Source organism: Pongo abelii, chromosome 21 (genome assembly GCF_028885655.2).
Source record: "Pongo abelii isolate AG06213 chromosome 21, NHGRI_mPonAbe1-v2.0_pri, whole genome shotgun sequence".
Taxonomy (NCBI): Eukaryota; Metazoa; Chordata; class Mammalia; order Primates; family Hominidae; genus Pongo; species Pongo abelii.
In genome coordinates, this window is record NC_072006.2 from 56,670,375 (window position 1) to 56,689,264 (window position 18,890).

At 40.5% G+C, this 18,890-nt stretch overlaps 1 long non-coding RNA gene across 1 annotated transcript; it reads right to left on the bottom strand.

Moving 5' to 3' along the window:
• Positions 1-276: 276 nt before the first annotated feature.
• LOC129052147 (uncharacterized) lies at positions 277-14,978 on the bottom strand. Its single transcript, XR_008516992.1, has 3 exons — positions 14,888-14,978; positions 5,455-5,664; positions 277-1,333 (listed from the first exon to the last, which is right to left on the bottom strand). It is a non-coding gene; the product is annotated as an uncharacterized LOC129052147 (long non-coding RNA).
• Positions 14,979-18,890: the final 3,912 nt, after the last annotated feature.

Here is an 18,890-nt window from a genome sequence, read left to right on the forward strand (position 1 = left end):
CCATAGAAGCTGGTTTTTATGGGGAGTGGGGAGGGCAGGTGGGAGAACTGGAAAATATGAGCCCACTTGACCACACCTTGATGGCATGGAGAGACAGGAGAAAACTCTTTTTGTTCTTGGAAATCTTGACTCCCTTAGGTTTCAAAAGTTTGCATCCTGGTTAGGCTGAAACATCTAGACTTTTCCTGAAAACTCTGTTAATGTACTTTTTTTTTTTTCTGTATCCTTGGATTTAGGAAATTGTGTCCAGTGAGGGATATTAAAACTGTTAAACCACAAGCACCAGCCAGTCAGGAGAGAAACCCAGGCTGTCAGAACACATGCTGGAAGTGAACCACTGGCATCGTCTTGCCAGAGCGTAGCAGTTGAATGTGGCCTTGAATGCACTCATGCTGCTAGTGCATTTGGTGTGCTTTTAGTCACGTAGTTGTCTTAGATGGGGACTAGTCGAGTCCATCATATATGCTTTTAATGTCTATCAATTAAGCATATATAAAGCAAAGGAGAACAAGAGAAACAATTTAATAAAGCTAGTGAATATACTCCCCAGTCTATTTAACTCTGTGCTCCAGAGGGAATGTAGGATGGGAAAGGAGAATTTGTTGTTTCTTCAGTTGGTCTTTGTTCCTGCATTTCACTCAAAGACTGAGCAGTTCCCCCTATCTGCTGCGGTTCTAACACTGAAAGAGGTATATTGGTTTTCTAACATGGTCGTTAAATGTAAGTAAGCTATAATGTGAACTTGAAAAGCAACCATCTGTTTCAATTTTGTAGTAAAAATGGTCTGTGATGGGTTTACTGGGAGATGGCTTGTGAGTAGCTGACATGACACTCTAAAAAGATAATTTTGGCCATTTGTAAATTGCACTTCATGTGCCGCCTTTAGAGCTCAACTCCTGTGTAAGTTGCCACTTCACTATGTTTGCATCTTGTACCTAGCCAACCAGTACACCTTCGATTTAGAGAGTATCATAAAGCCGCCTTCTAGGAAGATGAAAGTCAAAGTAAAACCATGCAAAAGGATCCCCTTCTTAAAGTCACCATTTATTTCTAGAGATTTCTAGGCCCAGTAAGCCCCACATTTTATCATTTCATCTCTTTACACTATAGTAAGCCCAGATAATCTTATATTTCAAAGGATTTCTAGCATTGTGTCCATAGAGTAGAAATAATATAGAAGTGTGTTCGACATCTGAATCATCCATTTCACATCTTCCAAATACACCTCTTAGTCCCTTAACATCTGGGTTTTCCACTTGCCAAAAAAAAAAAAAATCCAAAATTATGTAGGAGTTTGAATTAGAGTCTCATCCAGATAAATTGTCTTACAGACCTGGAAGGAGAAGAATGATTTTGTTAAAGTTGCAGAAGAAGGGCTATAGGTAAATAAGCATTAATCTTTTATTTGATTTTAAAACTAGTATCCCATCTAAATTTTAGATCCTAGACTCCAAACAGAATGTATTAAAAAACAAAGTCATATGTATGCTCTGTTTGCTGACCAATATTGTGCCTTTCAGAGTTAAAAATTATTTATTATTTACCTACATGATAAGAAATTGGATAAAATTCCTTCTCTTGTCTCCTAAACGTATTTCATGGCAAAAACATAGTAGTAATTGCAAAGAGACAAGAATAAATTTAGGTTCTCAATACTAAGTGGTGTACTATAACCAGTATTCAATAAGGCATGTTGATTTGATTTAAATTAAAAAGAGAAATGAATAATTGGCATTTCTTGTATTGGTGACATATATGAAGACCAAAATAAAATTTTTCCATGAAGTTGGATAAAAGTCAAACTTTCAAAGACAGTTGTATGTATGTATTGTAAAGTAATGGGACCAGCAATGTTGCAAATATAATACATGGACTACACATCTATAATACATAAATTGTTACCTAATCCCTTTAATAATAACATTTAAACATTACATGCTGCACATGTAGGGACAGTTTTTAGCACAGGCGTACCTCATTTTATGGTACTTGGCTTTATTGCACTTTGTAGATATCACATTTTTTACAAATGAAGGTTTGTGGCAATGCTGCATCACGCAGGTCTACTGGTATTTTTTCCAATAACATTTGTTCACTTCATATCTCTGTGTCATATCTTGGCAATTCTTGGAATAATTCAAGCTTTTTCTTTATTATATTTGTTACTGTGATCTGTGATCAGTGATCTTTGATGTTACAACTGTAATTGTTTTGGTGCATCACAAGCTGTACCCATATAAGATGGCAAATGTAATGGATAAGTGTTGTGTGTGTTCTGACTGTTCTACTCGCCAGCCTTTCTCCCACCTCTTTCCCTTTCCTTGGGCCTCCCTATTCCCAGAGACACAAGAGTATTGAAATTAGGCCAATTAATAACCCTAAAATGGCCTCTTAAATGTTCAAGTGAAAGAAAGAGTCACAGGTTTCTCACTAAATCAAAAGCTAGACATGATGATGCTTAGTGAGGGAGGCATGTCGAAAGCCGAGACAGGCTGAAAGCCATGCCTCTTGTGCCAAACAGTTAGCCAAGTTGTGAATGCAAAGGAAAACTTCTTGAAGAAAATCAAAAGTATGACTCCAGTGAACACACAAATGATAAGAAGCTAGAGAGCCTCACCGCTGATATAGAGAAAGTTTTAGTGGTCTAGATAGAATATCAAACCAACCACAACATTCCGTTAAGTAAAGCCTCATCTGCCTAATCCAGAGCAAGGCTCAGCTCTCTTCAATTCCATGAAAGCTGGGAGAAATGAGGAAGGGGCAGAAGAAAAGTTGGAAGCTAGTAGAGGTTGGTTCATGAAGTTTAAAGAAAGAAGCAATCTCCGTAACATAAAAATGCAAGGTGAAGCAGCAGGTGCTGATGAAGCTGCAGCAACTTATCCAGATCTAGCTAAGACCATCGATGAAGGAGGTTACACTAAATAATGGATATTTAATGTAGACAAAACAGCATTAAGGTGGAAGAAGATGCCATTTAGGACTTCTGTAGCTAGAGAGAAGTCAATGCCTTGCTTCAAAGCTTCCGAAGGCAGGCTGACTCTCTTGTTAGCAGCTAATGCAGTTGGTTACTTAAATTTGAAGCCAGTCCTCCTTTACCATTGTGAAAATTGTAAGGCCCTTAAGAATGATGCTAAGCCTACTCTGCCTGTGCTCTAGAAATGTAGTGGTAACACCTGGATGACAGCACCTCTGTTTACTGGATGGTTTACTGATTATTTTAAGCCCACTGTTGGGAACTACTGCTCCAAAAAAAAAAGATTCCTTTCAAAATATTACTGCTCATTGACAATGCAGCTGGTCATCCAAGACTTCTGATGGAGATGTACAAGGAGATGAATACTGTTTCATGCCAGCTGACCGAACAGCCATTCTGTAGCCCCTGGGTAAAGGAGTAATTTTGACATTTAAGTCTTATTATTTCAGAAATACATTTTATAAGGCTATAGCTCTATAGATAGTCATTCCTTTGATGGATGGAGGCAAAGTACATAGAAAACCTTCTGGAAAGCATTCACCATTCTAGATGCCATGAAGAACATTCGTGATTTATGGGAGGAGGTCAAAATATCAACAGTAACAGGAGTTAGGAAGACGTTGATTCCACCCCTTATGGATGACTTAGAGGAGCGTGCGTAAGACTTCAGTGGAGGAAATACCGTCAGACATGGTAGAAGTGGCAAACCAAACAGAATTAGTGGAGCCTGAAGATGTGACGTAATTGCTGCAATCTCATGAGAAAACTTGAACAGATAGAACTTGCTTCTTATGGCTGAGCAAAGAAAGTGGTTTCTTGAGATGGACTCTATTCCTGGTGAAGATGCCATGAACATTGATGATATGACAAAAAAGGTTTTAAATATTACATAAACTTAGAAAGCAGCAGGAGGGTTTCAGAGGATTGATTCCAATTATGAAAAATTCTACTGTGGGTAAAATACTATCAGATAGCATTGCATGCTATAGAGAAATCTTTCATGAAAGGAAGAGTCAATTGATGAGGCACACTTCATTATTGTCTTATTTTAAGAATAGTAAAATAATAATGCCGCAGCCACCCCAGCCTTCAGCAGCCACTACCCTAATCAGTCAGCAGCCATCAATGTCAAGGCAAGACCCTCCATCAGCAAAAAGATTATGACTTGCTGAAGGCTCAGATGATCATTAGCGTTTTTTAGGATTGAAGTATTTTAAAATTAAAGTATGTACATTCCTTTTTCAGACCTAATGCTATTTGCACACTCAAGAGACTACAGTATAGTGTAAACATAACTTTTATATATGCACTGGAAAACTAAACAATTAGTGTGATTTGCATTATGGCAATATGCACCTTATTGCAATGGTCTGAAATGAAACCTGCTATATATATTTGAGGTATGCCTGTATTTAATAATGTTTGTTCAAAAGAGGATAGCAAGCAACAGCCTTGATTTATTCTCTGAAAAATCAGTCCTTCCTTTTTTCCTTTGTTTGTTCATTCAATGTTTTTTTCCTTCCTTTTCTTCCTCTATTTCTGGAAAATGCAAGCCTTGATAGGATTTGTCTAGCATGGAATGGATGCAGTGGCTAACTGGAGTTTTCTGCCCTGGTTCTAGCCAGAGTTCTCACAGACTCTTAAATCTCCTTGCCTTTGCCCATGCCATTCCCTTTCTTTGGTATATGTTTCTGTTCTCTCTTTCTTAAAAATCCTACTTGAACTTCAAAATACAGGTTAAGCAACTAGCATTGGGTGACCTTGTCTCTTTTAGGCACCCACCTTGGCATTCTCATTGCCCTCTTCAAATATCTTTGTGGTTATGCATTGGTAATTTTTACTCTACCAGTGTCTCTCCCTACCTAGTCTGTGTTCTTCTTAAGGGTGGGCAATTTGTCTTTCATTTTGTTACTCCCAGCACTGAGCAGAACCTAGAACAAGGTGAATCTCAGCTAGCTATTGTAGTCAGTGTAATAAATTATCTTTCAAACACTTCTATTTTTCAGTGAGGGGAAGGTGTCCAAGGTGGGCACATCAGCACATGTGGGGAGATTGGGCTGGGCATGTTTGCCAATAGTGCAGTGCTTTATTCCATTGCTTTGGTTTATTTTCCACAATGATACTTTGTTTCTTCTTGAAGATCAAATAACATTTTTTAGGGCATAGGATTTTTTTTTTGTCAAAGGGAAAGGTCCCATATTTTAAGAAAATATTTGGAAATATTCCTTTAATCATAATAACAGCAGACATTTGTTGACTACTTACAGCAACCTAGACAACCTCACCAGAACAGACTCCTGCTATGGAGTGCCAGTAGTTCCCTATTTAAATATGGCCTGGATGCATTTGATTGGCTGAAGATGGGTCACATGCCTGCATCCTAGTTGCAAGGGTAACTTGTGATGTGAGCAGCTGGATTTTTGTCTCCGTAGTTATAAATGGCCATGACCTCCCATCAAGACTCATAACCAGGAATTTACCTGAGCATATGAAAGAGGATTCATATTTAGGGCAGGCAAGAAAGCATGGCAATGTCCATTAAGTCTTATGAGCTGTAGTAGGTGTTCCCTATGTCCTGCTTGTATCCTGAGCCATCACCAATTCATTGCATGCTGGCCCAAATTCAACCTCCAAGGTTTGCATTGTTTTGCCAAATGACTTTCTCTTGCAGCCAGAGCCTGCTTTATCACCTGCAAAGCAAGCCAGAAATACTGGGAAATTAATATCCCTGGGATTAGCCATTAATCAATGACCAATGGGAGTCACTGGCATATAAATAACCCTTCTCCTTGATCCCTTGGGTGGGATAACTCTGAGGCATGTTTTGCACTGAATGCCAGAGCTTCTGAGAAGAATTGATCTCCAAGTACCCAAAATGGAAACAGCATTAATAACAAACCTTATATTGGCTGCCTTCCATCCTGGGTTTCACTTCTCCATTCCCCTGCTTGTATTTTTGGGGATTATGTACAAAATGAACTAGTTGCTCTCTAATCCTTGTCTCAAAGTATACTTCAGGGGGATCCCAAACTAAGACCTATGTAGGAAGATGTTATTAAGCTTTATTTTTTGTAATTTGTATCAGGAAGCAAAACCAAACCAAATCTCACCTAAAGAGGTTTTCAAATATAAACCCATAATATTGAATGTGTTATTTCAAATCATTTCCTCTATGATTTAAACTTACTATCCTAAGGGATTTGCCCCTCTAATGAGTATTACTGAAATGGTACATCGTTAGCCACCTGACGCTCAAGAGATACTTGTTGGTTTACTTATATGCTGGGGTAGGAAGAACATTACCCTTGTCTGTGCATGAGGTAAAACTCAGGAAAAAGGTTATGTCTGGAGCTGTTGATATGGTCTAGAAATATTTATTTGGAAGCCATCCATGTAGAGGTGAGAGTTGAAGCCATGGGGGATGAAAGGATCGCCTGGGGTAAAGCAATAGGAATAGAAGAGGATAGACAAGAATTGACAATCAACTCTGTAGCAATGCTTGGGTAATGAGGAGAAAAGAGAAATCAGTTAGGTAATTAGATGGAAAAGGGATAGAAAAGACAAACAATATGGGTTGCATGGGGTCATTGAAGTCAGAGGAGGGAAAGGTTTTGAAGAAGTAGTGAATGGTAGCATCGAATGTTAATGGCTCTACTGGTTTGGGCTTAGGGAGGTTTGGAGTTAAAACAAAGTGAGGGAATTGGGAGTAAGAAGCTCAGTGGTTGTGAGAGAGTAGGTGCAGTAGAGTGATAGGGATGAAAGACAACTGGAAATGGTAGATGAGTGGGTAAAGACATGATAGAGCAAATAGAGCCTGAAATCCCAAACTCGTAACCCCCCCAAATCTCTGAACTAATATGAGGCTATTTACATATTTTAATCCACCCCCTTTAGTGCAGGTATTTACATGCTCTTGAAAGTACTAATGTGATTTGTTTTAGGGTGGTGTCTTGGGCATCCTGAGGTATTACATAATATGCAGTAGATGCTCAAGTATAGATCAGGATAGGGTAGCTTATGCTGCAGTAACAAACAAGCCCCAAATAGCAGGGGCTTACGCAGTGTTACATGCCCATTGTGGGTCAGTTGGGACTTTGCTTCCTGACATTTTTATTAAGGACCCAGGCTGGTGGAGCCTCCATTACCTGGGATATTGCCAATATTATGCCAGAGGGAAGTGAGAATGTGATGCAAACACATGCTGGCTCTCAGAGCTTCTTGGAAGTGGCACATGTCACTATTGCTAACCCTTCACATGGCAAGCCAAGTCACATGACCATTGGAGCTCAGTAGAATGAAGACGTATATTCCTCCTGCAGGGAGGGCCAACCTAGGGAGGGCAGTGAATATTTTGTATAACAGATGCAGTCTACCATACCTTCAGATCTTTTTAAAACCTGAATTCAAAAGATACCTGGTTCTTAGAATTTCAGATAAGGAGCTATGGGCTTATTGTAATCTGTTCTTTCAAAAAATCTGGCTGTGTAAAGAAAGAGTAGCTTGAGCAGAAGCTGAAATGAAGAAAGGATGTTCTCATAAGAAAGATTTGAATATTGAATAAGAATCTTTTGGTTGAAAATGACATAAACCCAATTTAAACTACTTTAAGTAAAAATCAGATTTTAAGTTTTTGCTGGTTGTACTGTTTTCCTGTGATGCTGTAACAAAATACCATAAGCTTTGTGGTTTAAAGCCATGGAAATTTATTTGCTCACAGTTTTGGAGGTGGGATATCTGAAATTAGTGTCACTGGGCCAAAATCAAGGTGTTGGCTGGGCTGTGCTCCCTCAGGAGGCTCTAGGGAAAATTTAATTCCTTTCCTCTTCCAGCTTCTGGTGGTTGGCAGCATTTCTTGGCTTGTGGCCACATCACTCCAATCTCTGCCTTCTCCTTTTCTATATGCATTGTTTTCTCCTTCTCTGTATGTGTCAAATTTCTCTCTGTCTCTCCATCTCAGTCAAGATACTTAATCATATCCACAAAGTTCCTTTTTACCATATAAGGTAATATTTACAGGTTTCAGTGATTGGGATGTACATATCTTTTGGAGGGCCATTATTCAGACTATCACTCTCAGATAGGTTCTTCTCATGAAATGGTAAAGACTGTTACTAGAAACTCTAGACAAGGAATAAGAAAACTGTGATTTTAAGGCCAAATGCAGGCTGCCTGTTCCTGAGAATAAAGTTTTACTGGAGCACAGCCATGCCCATTTGCTACCTATTGTCTATGACTACTTTCATGAATGGAGTAGTTGCAACACAGAGCTTACAACCCACAAAGACTCAAATATTTTCGCTTACGCCATTTACAGAAAAAGCTTGCTGATGTCTGCTCTAGAGTGATGTTTTACCAGCTTAGCAACTCCAGTGGAAAATTCCATAATTTACATATATTGGCTTAGCTTGGACCACATGCTCATCCTTGAACCAATCACGATGTCCATGGGAATGCAAAGCTCTGGTTGGACCAACCAGAATCCTGTGCCCACCTCCGTAACCTGGACCTGGGGTCAACCCCACTTAAAACATGTAGATCACAGAAGAGGGAGGGCTTGTTTTCCAAAAGAGATCTTGGGAGAAAATACCAAAATAAGGGAGAAGGGATGCTGAGCAATGAACGTTTTGAGAACAAAAAAAGAGTAGTTCACTAAGAGTATGCTGGTCAGCAGAGTAGAAGGCTTCATTGGGGGAAAGAAGATGCAAGAGCAAGAAGGAGAGTGCAGAGAGTCAGGGACAGCATTGGTGTCAAGTTAGATCTCCACAAATTCCTCAAAACCAAGCCTGAGGGACATCTGAGGGACAGGTGGAAGATTCTAGAAAAAATGAGGTAAAAGAAACGACCAGAATGTTAGGAGGAGAAGTTGTAGAGGTTGGAGCCACAGAGGCCAGAGCAAGGAAGAGATAAGAGAGGAACTATCAACGGAGTTAAATGCCCCTGAGAGGACCAGAGACGAATGAACAGGACAGAAATGCGCGGCGGGGAGCTGAGCAGGACCCTGGCTTAAAGCATTGGTTGCAGATCTGGAACAGAAGCAGTTGTGCTTCCTGAATCCAGCTCTTATACTTTTCTCACACTCTGAATAATCTGGTCCTAGGTGTAAGTTTTTGACAGTCACGGTTCTCTAAAACAGGAATTGCTAAGAATAATAAAACTCTTACATTAAGAGCTGTGAACTTACAGGAAGTTATTGAAATGTGCTTAACTCTTGATCCTCACCTCCAAGAAATTTTAAAATGCTTAAACCATTTTATCATAACTTTGCTTTCTTCTCAACAGAGTATTTTGAGATGATTTTTTATGGGAGATGCCACATAAAAATAAATTGGTTTGAAATGGCAGAGGTTTTAAAAGATTATAATAGATTGATAAAGTGGGTCACCTCTTTACATCTTTGGCATGAAGCCCAGAGAAAGAAAGTAAAAAAGTAAGAAAGAGACAAAAGTTGGGATAGGGCAGAGGGCATTTGAGCTGAGAAAGGAGCCACACTAATATTCAATGAGAATAGCGACCTTTCAACTTTCCAACAGTCATCTTTGTCCTCATGACCAAAATATACTCCAGTGGAAAACACTGGGTTATGAGAACTAAAAGTAGTGTATGTGTGCATGTGTGCCTGTGTGTGAGCTGATGTAGAAATAAAAAGCACATCATGAGCATATATGATTGTCTCCAATTAATATTCAAGGAAACACAGGAAAGGTGGTAAAAATAAGAACCTTTGCCTTTTGGGCAGTTAGTACCAGTCTAGGAAAGTGCTGGTGTCAATATATTGATGCTTCCCTTTGCACATCTGGTGAAATCTTAGGATGCCAGTGAGTGTGCCTCTTCCCAGGATGAACTCTCTCTCTTTTTTTTTAAAATATTGACTTTAAAAATACAATATTAATTTGGGCTCAGTGCAGAGATTGGGACAATATGGAAGCAGCACAATGCACAAAACATTCCTGATCTATGAGAATCTATACCAGGTTTCCAAAGCATGCCTTGGCATCAGAGCCACTTGTGCCATTTGCTGAAAATACAGTCTTGATCTCACCATAGACTGAGTGTGTCAGGGTCTGGGAATCTGTTTGTATTAGTCCATTTTCATGTTGCTGATAAAGACATACTTGAAACTGTGCAATTTACAAAAGAAAGAAGTTTAATGGACTTACAGTTCCACATGGCTGGAGTGGCCTTTCAATCATGGCAGAAAGCAAGGAGGAGTAAGTCACGTCTTACATGGATGGTGGCAGGCAAAGAGAGAGAGCTTGTGCAGGGGAACTCCTTTTTTTAAAACCATCAGATCTCATGAGACTTATTCACTATCATGAGAACAGCATGGGAAAGACTTGCTGCCATGATTCAATTACCTCCCACCGGGTCTCTGCCACAACATGTGGGAATTCAAGATGAGATTTGGGTGGGGACACAGCCAAACCATATCACTGTTCTTTTTTTTTTTTCCTTCAAATTTCAAAGTTCTTTTACACATTTACATCTAAATTTTATTTATTTTTGAATAGATGACATGTTCATAAGTATAAACTGAAAAGATTTAAATGAATATATAGGGAAACATAAGACTTGGTCTCCCATCTGATTTTTAGGATACTTGTTCTCCTCTCCAGGGGAACCCTGTTACCAGACCCTTCTGGAGACATTTATTGCTTGTGCAAGCATATGGGACTCTTTTATATATGTGTGTGTGTGTGTGTGTATGTATATATATCTAACTATAATTCATATACATGTATACACATATATATCTACATGTGTATATGTTTAAAACAGAAATAGTAGCAAACCATTTATATGGTTTTGCTTTTTGAAAACTTAATCTTGGAATAATTGCACATATTCACATTCAGAGCTATATTGTTCTTAGCTGTTGACTTGATAGTTCATCATTGATCAGACTCCTACTGATGGATATTTAGGTTGTCTTCAACATGTGCCTCTGACAGACAATCTCATAATCAATATCCCTGTTATTTCGATATATAAGGAGACTGTAACACATTATGTAAGTTGGCCCTTTTAGTTTCAAGCCATAGAAAATGAACTCTGGCTTATTTAAACAGAGAAGGAATTAATTAGAGGATCTACAAAAGGGCCAGGGAATCAGAGAAACCAGGAAAAGGGTCAAAATTGGTCTGTAGAAGGAACTGGTGTCATGAAGACACTGCTGTCATCATCGCTGGGTCCTAATGCTGCTGCCTGGGCCAGGGATACCAGCCTCACTGGAAACAGGAACTCCAGCTACCATCACTGACACCACCATTTGTACAAACTGGATGTAGTTCTGGCACCACTGCCGGTAACTTTGCCACAGTAGATTGTGCACAAGCTCTGCTTTTTTGTGTTGTAAACTCTCCAAGATTCACTTGATTGTTGGAGCCTATTGAAGTGGCTCCGTTGTCTGGGGTATATACCCTGGGGTTCGTGGTCATGTGCCAGGAAAATTTAGGACATTGACACACACAAGGAGTTTAGGAGCGGAGTTTTAATATGTAGAAGATAAGAGAAAGAGGAACAGCTTCCTCTATAGACAAAGGTATCTCCCAGCAGAAAGGACTGGCTGGTGGCAAATGTGCCAAATTTTATAGTCCAGTTTGGGCAGGTGGTGTCTGATTTACATAGAGCTCATAGATTGGTTCCATCAGGTATGAGGTTTACATAGCACGTGGGGAAGGCTGGTTGTTCCACCCTAATCTTGTTATGCAAATGGGCTTTCTAGTTGATCCACACCATCTTGTCCGCTTGTTAACAGTACATGTGGCTGGCAGAGAAGGGAAGATGGAGCCGCCATCTTGAAAATGTCTAGTCCTTAGTTCCTGCCAGCATTCACCCGTGCAAGCTCCCAGCTTGCTTGTCTGTGTCTGCAGCTCAACTTTATGGGCTGCTCTTTGTTAGAAATCATTATTTGGGGGACCAGGTGCAGTGGCTCATGCCTGTAATCCCAGCACTTTGGGAGGCCAAGGCGAGTGGATCATCTGAGGTCAGGAGTTCAAGACCAGCCTGGCCGACATGGCGAAACCCCGTCTCTACTAAAAATAGAAAAAAATTAGCCAGGCAGTGGTGGGCGCCTGTAATCCCAGGTACTCAGCAGGCTGAGGTAGGAGAATCGCTTGAACCCAGGAGGCAGAGGTTGCAGTGAGCCAAGATCGTGCCATTGCACTCCAGCCTGGGTGACAAGAGCAAAACTCCATCTCAAAAAAAAAAAAAAAAAAGAAAGAATGATTTAGGGCTGCTTTTCATTAAAAAAAGAAAAGCCTTATGGAGGACTCTCATACCCTTACTAACTGCTTAAGTTATTCTTTCTTAACTCCTATATCATATGTTATGTGTTGTAACTACAAGGGAGTCCAGGAAAGTGAGAATAAAACCTCTACAGTGACAGTTTTTCTCTGACTCCACTGCATTACTTAAAGGGGTCAGGTCCTTAACAGGGGGCTGTGTTGGTTGGTTGGGTTTCTCCCAAAAGCAGATAATGTGTCAAGGCTTTGGGTATAGGGAGTGTGTTGGAAGATGATCCCAGAAAGCACTGAATGGAGGAGTGGGCAAAATGAGACACAAAAGGAAGGAAAGTCAATGAAAGATGCATTAGTGAGTGGCTTTCCATTGTGGGCATCCGGGACTCCATCCCACTGAGGAGCCTCTGAAGCATCATGTAGGACTCACCTCAGAACTGACCCACTAGCTTTTTAGTGGGAAAGCTAGAATATGTATCCTCCAACTCTCATTCTTCGTTGGTTGAGGTTTGTTCATAGAGGCCTTACATCCCCGGCTGAGCAAGCTCTCCTGGCACCAGAAGGAGCCCCCGGTTAGAGAAAGAGTCACGAAAGCTGGAGGTGGGAAGCATCAGTGTGCGTGGAGAATGTCCACGTTGATTCCTGGAAAATGTGGAGGTGGGCCACGAGAATCAGGGGTGGGCATCACCAGTGCTTGCTACAAGGGGTTCATATACTGGGTGACCGAAAATGAGAAGCTGAGAGGATCTCAAAAGAAGACAGAAAATAAATAAGTGAATAAAAAAAAGAGTAAACACAAGTATGGCTTAGTGATTGATTGCTGAACAAATGCCTTCTGGATATATCAGCTCTCTAATGAAGAATGCAAAAAAGTACTGATGGTAGGATCAATATTGTTAGAATCTCCTAATTTGTTTACTATTGATAGATATCAGCTAATATGATGGCACTAGACACAATATTTGTTTCATATTTATCAGCTAGTGGGAATATATTTCTATATGCCATTTTTTTTTGAGTACTACTGATGAGTACACACGACATCGTGACTGCACCATTAGGTCTGATGAATCCATATAATTGCTGCACAAATATTTTGAATTTAATTGCATGTAATATAGTTAACACTCGGTTATCAGTGCCAATAAGGGAAGCAGTGACATGGATAATTCGAAACAGTGGAAAACCCAAAATCATTTATGTAAAACTTCTTTGGCCCATTTTTGACTCAGGGCTACAGATTCACCTTTCTAATTATATTTTGTTTAGGCTAGTAATAAGAATTATTTTCATTTGGTAAAACATGGGTTGATGGAAGAAGAAAGTTGTTGAAATGTGTTCTGCTTGTTGGTAGAAGCTGGCATTAGAAGTTTTCAACAGATAGCCACATTTAGGTAATTGAGAATTTACTGGCTCAAATCTCATTAAAGTCAGATGATTTCTCCTCATTGTTCATGTATATTAAGTACCAGGCACTGTATTAAGTTCTTTACACAGATGATCTCATTCTTTCCTCACAGCCACCATAATTAGGGGATGTTTTGTAGTGGAGAAGAATGATACTTCTAGTATCAAGTTGTGTTTCTGCCAAGTTATTAGTTATGTGAAATTGGTCAAGTTACTAAATCAGATGAGTTTTTTAATCTGCCAATAATAGTAGTGGTAAGCCATAAAGTTGTTGACAGCCCACAGTGACTAAATAAGAGAATCTATCTAAAGCACAGTGACTGGCTTATGATGTCCAGTTCCGTTACAGACTGGGTTAGTCTCAAAGTTGGTGTTCTGCTTATCCTCAGCCTGTGCTCTCAATGAGCCCTCTGGAACAGTGCTCCTTAAGCTTTTAAGTGCATCCAGATCACCTGGGGACCTTGTTGAAAAGCAACTCTGATTTAGTAAGTCTGGAACAGGACCTGAGATTCTGCATTCCTAATAAGCTCTGGGAGGGTGCTCATGGTACTGACTTGTGGAGCACTCATGGAGTGGCGAGGCACTGGATAATTTTGGTCAAACATTTTAATTTCACTTTAGTTTTCTTTGTATCCACAGCAGGTTCAGAGAAGAAGCAAGGCTTTCTGTCTGCCTTTCTTTGCCATGCAAGGTCCAACTCAGGTGCTAGACTTGCAGGAAATCTTCGTTTCTCAGATACCTCGAATGTCCCTTTCCCACATTTCTAGTACAGAAGTTTTTTTAGTACTAGAAGTTTTCAGCAAATAGCCACATTTGGGTAGCTGAGAGTTTACTGGCTCAAATCTCATTAAAGTCTGTCAGGTACTTTCTCCTCGTGGTTCCTGTATATTAAGTACTAGGTACTATATTACGTTCCTTACAAAGATGATCTCATTCCTTCCTCACAGCCACCATAATTAGATAGCTATCTGCCGGGAAGCATTGGTGGGAAGTAGCTATGAATACAGACTCTGGGGTTATGCAGACTTGGGTTTCAGTTGAATCTCTGCTACTTATTAATTCTGTGACTTTGGACCTGTGGACCAATAACTTCTCTGAACTTCAGTTTCCTCATCTGTCAAATGGGCCTCATAATAAAAGCCACACAATGGGTCATTGTAAGACTCAGACGGGTGCTTAGTGTAAAAAGTCTTAGCTCTATGGCTGGTACCCAGCAAGTGCTCACTGAGAGGTTCACAGGGTTGTAAGCAAAGTGAGGACTGGCACTTACATGTTTTGTCTGTCATTTGCCAGTTCGTGTAATCCAAACATGGCTGCTTCTCTCTTCTTTCCCAGAAACTCACTTTCCCAGTCTCCCTTTCAGCTAGGGACAGCCATGTGACCAGTTCTGGCCAATGAGATGTGAGTCCCACTGTTCCAGGGACTTCTGGGAAAAAAAAATCTACGATCTGGGAAAGGAAAGAGCCAGTTGAGGAAAAGCCCTTCGTCCCTTCTTTGTTTATATCTCCAACTTCCCGATTTTTCCTGTGGCTGTGATGGCCAGGATGTGGCAGCCCTCTGGTTATAACAGTGTCACAAATCCTTCATTGGGGCTGCCCTGCAACCCAAGCTCTGCCTCTATCCAATCCTCTCCTTCCCTCCCTTCGTAGGTGCAGATGCTGAGAGCACTTTCTAGTCAAGTCCTGCATGTTCATTTCTGTCTCAAGTCAGCTTCTCTGAGAATCCAATTTATAAAAATATATTTGTGAATGTATAAGTAAAGTGACTTGGATTTTGTCTACGCGCAAGGACTTCTATGCCTGCATAAAACAGGTAACATTTATCTTTCGTTGTTGCTGTTTCTGGTGTCTAAATCCCCTTCTAATAGTTGGAAGAAATTTTCCTGCCTCTTAATATAGAGTCCAATTCTTTTTTTTTTTTTTTTTTGAGACGGAGTCTCACTCTGTCGCCCAGGCTGGAGTGCAGTGGCGCGATCTCGGCTCACTGCAAGCTCTGCCTCCCAGGTTCACGCCCTTCTCCTGCCTCAGTCTGCCAAGTAGCTGGGACTACAGGCGCCCGGCACCAAGCCCGGCTAATTTTTTATATTTTTAGTAGAGGCGGGGTTTCTGCTGACCTTGTGATCTGCCCGCCTTGGCCTCCCAAAGTGCTGGGATTACAGGCGTCAGCCACCGCGCCCGGCCTAGAGTCCGATTCTTTGATTCAAGACTGAGTAACCAATGCTGGTTAAGAAATAGTGGCAGAGGTTAAGTTTTCGCGATGCTGCAGCTGCACTGAGGTTTTGGGGGCAGCAGTGCGAACTCTAGCAGGGATGGTTTACAGGAGCAGCCTCTCTCCAGGGCCTGCAGGCTGCAGGGTTGGGGGTGCTGGCCAGACAAGCTGCAGCTTCCAGTGCTCTCCATGGGGGCCACAGCACATCCCCACCAGACTGGGCCGTAATGTGCTTTTTCTGCGCTTAGGGATGAAAAGCCATCTTTTGCGCAGCTCCCTGTCCGTGCCTTGTCCTCTAGCCTTCCTAAATGATTCTGAGTGCAGTCAGGTTTTCTTATTTGCATCACAGAACCATGTCTGCGGCCTACTATGTAATACTGTTTAATTTAAAGTCTTGATATATTTTCTATATCATTATTGATAACAATGGTAAGTATCATTTGAGGATTTATAGTTCACAGAATGCCTACATATGCATTACTTGATTTGTTCCTCATATAACACTGTAGGTTAGTATATTTGTTTTAACCCTTATTTTGTAAGTTAGCACCTGAGAGGTGGAATAACCTGCCTAAGCTGACTCAGTAAATGGCAGAACTGGACTGGAACCCATGCTTGCTTTCTTTTTTTTTTTTTGAGATGGAGTCTGGCTGTGTCACCCAGGCCCGAGTGAGTGGTGTGATCTCAGCTCACTGCAACCTCCGCCCCCCGGATTCAAGCAGTTCTGCCTCAGTCTCCTGGTAGCTGGGACTACAGGTGCATGCCACCACGCCCGGCTAATTTTTTGTATTTTTAGTAGAGATGGGGTTTCACCATATTGGCCAGGCTGATCTCGAACTGCTGACCTGGTGATCCGCCCGCCTTGGCCTCCCAAAGTGCTGGGATTCCAGGTGTGAGCCTACATGCCCGGCCGGAACCTAAGCTTTCTATTTAATTTTTTAAACGTTGAAATCTTTTGGAAGCAAATACTATGTTAACCAAAAATCTAAACATCTCACCTTATTGAATAATGGAGATGATTTAAGTAAAAACTTTAAGTCACAAAATAAAAATAATTTTTTCTTAATTCAAACAATACAGAATAATAGAAGATGGAAAAGTAACCGGAGGAAACAAATGCTAACACTTTCTTTTGCATTTTTATGGAAATTTTTGAAATACACATATTTAAGCAGGTTGAAGTATAGTGTTTTTAAAATACAAATCAAGGGATATTATACATAATGTTTTTTAACTTGCTTTTTTATCTTGCATTCAATGAAATATCTCAGACATCTTGTCAATATTGTTGTAAATAGCTTTGCTTAATTCTAACTGGCATTCATTATTTTGTGCTTATATTTTAATCTAAATGGTCAGCCTCCTATTGATGTATGTTGTCTTAAGTACTGGTTTCCTAGAACCATTGCCTGAGATGGGCATTTTTATAAACGTGATTTATCAAGGGAGTGGATGAAGCAGGAGAGGACAGAGGAAGAATCCTGGCAATCCTCTTGTCCTCTTGAGATGATGCTGTGGCTTGAGCTCTTAACAGCCAACTCTCACTGCTATTTAACGGGAGGAATGCCAGTTCATTAAAGAGATCTTGGTGGGACACCATCAGCACCAGCTACATGTATTTAGATGGTTTCCAGTTTTCTATATTAATCATTTTGGGATGAACATTCTCATACTATTCACATCTTTGTGTGCTGTGAAAAATTCTTAGATGTGATAATTCTAAACTGAAGGATGTGGTAGCAATGCCAGATACTCATACAATGTCCAGTGTTCCTTCCTCCTTACTGACACAACAACAATTTGTTGGCTGTGTCAACATGCCTAGTTTTAAAAATTATACTTCCCAGCCTTCTTTGATGTTAGAGACATAGTTTTGACCAATAAAAGTGAAATAATTGGCTATAGCTTCCAGGAAGGCTCCAGGGGGGTAGGAGGCAGTGGCCGTCACACTCATCTGGGACATATTCTTTATGCACTTGATCCTCAGCTTTTTCTTGCCCAGAATGGGGATGTGATACTGAAGGGGGCGTAGCCATCTTGTGATTGTGAGTTGACAGGTCCTCAGCTGTCTAAGCAAGAGACATTATGGAACATTCTGCGAGCTGTTTAGCATGTTGGATTTCCTAATGATGGCTTCTATTTATGTGAGGGGGAAAATGCCTTATTAGTTTAAGATTCTAATGGATATGGAGTATGTGCATTTAAATGTTGGTACACACAGTGGAGTAAGATTTCATGGGACATTAGGCTCCAAAGCAGGGTCTCTCAACCTCAGCACGGTTGATATTTGGGGCTGGAGAATTCTTGGTTTTGGGGGGCTTTCCTGTGCATTGTAGGGTGTTTAGAGAACCCCTGGTCTTTACCCACAAGATGCCATTATCACCACCCCTTCCCAGTTGTGACAAGCATGTCTCCAGACATGACTGAATGTTTCTTGGTTGAGAGCTACTGCTGCAAAATCAGAATGTAAGGCAACCATTACATGTAGTCAAAAATACATCAGAAGATCTATTAAAATCATTGATAAAATACAGGATTCATTCATTCCTTCAGAAGTATTTCCTGAAGGGCAGCTATGTGTTATGTGCTGTTTTTGGTGCTAAAGTTGGAACAGTATGCAAGGCACACAGGAAATAAGATACCTGCTCCCCCTGCAGTTTATGTTCTACCAGGAGAAAACAAACTATATATATACATACACACACTATAAATACACACACACACACACGCAACTGATACAGAGTACGTTTTGTATTCCTGGGCATTTAAGATCTTCATGTATATTTTTATCATTACCAATAATAACAGTAAGTAATGATTTAGAGCAGGGATCTGTATGCTACGTATAGCCCGTGGCCAAATCTGGCCCACTACTTGATAAAGTTTTATTGGCACACAGCCATGTCCATTCATGAAGTTTTGTCTATGGCTTCTTCCATTCTGCAGTGGTGACAGTGGCTGAATTTAGTTGTAAAAGAGACCCTACGACCCATAAAACCTAAAATATTTACTATCTGGCCCTTTGCAGAAGACATTTGCTGACCCCTGGCTTAGAGATTTATAGT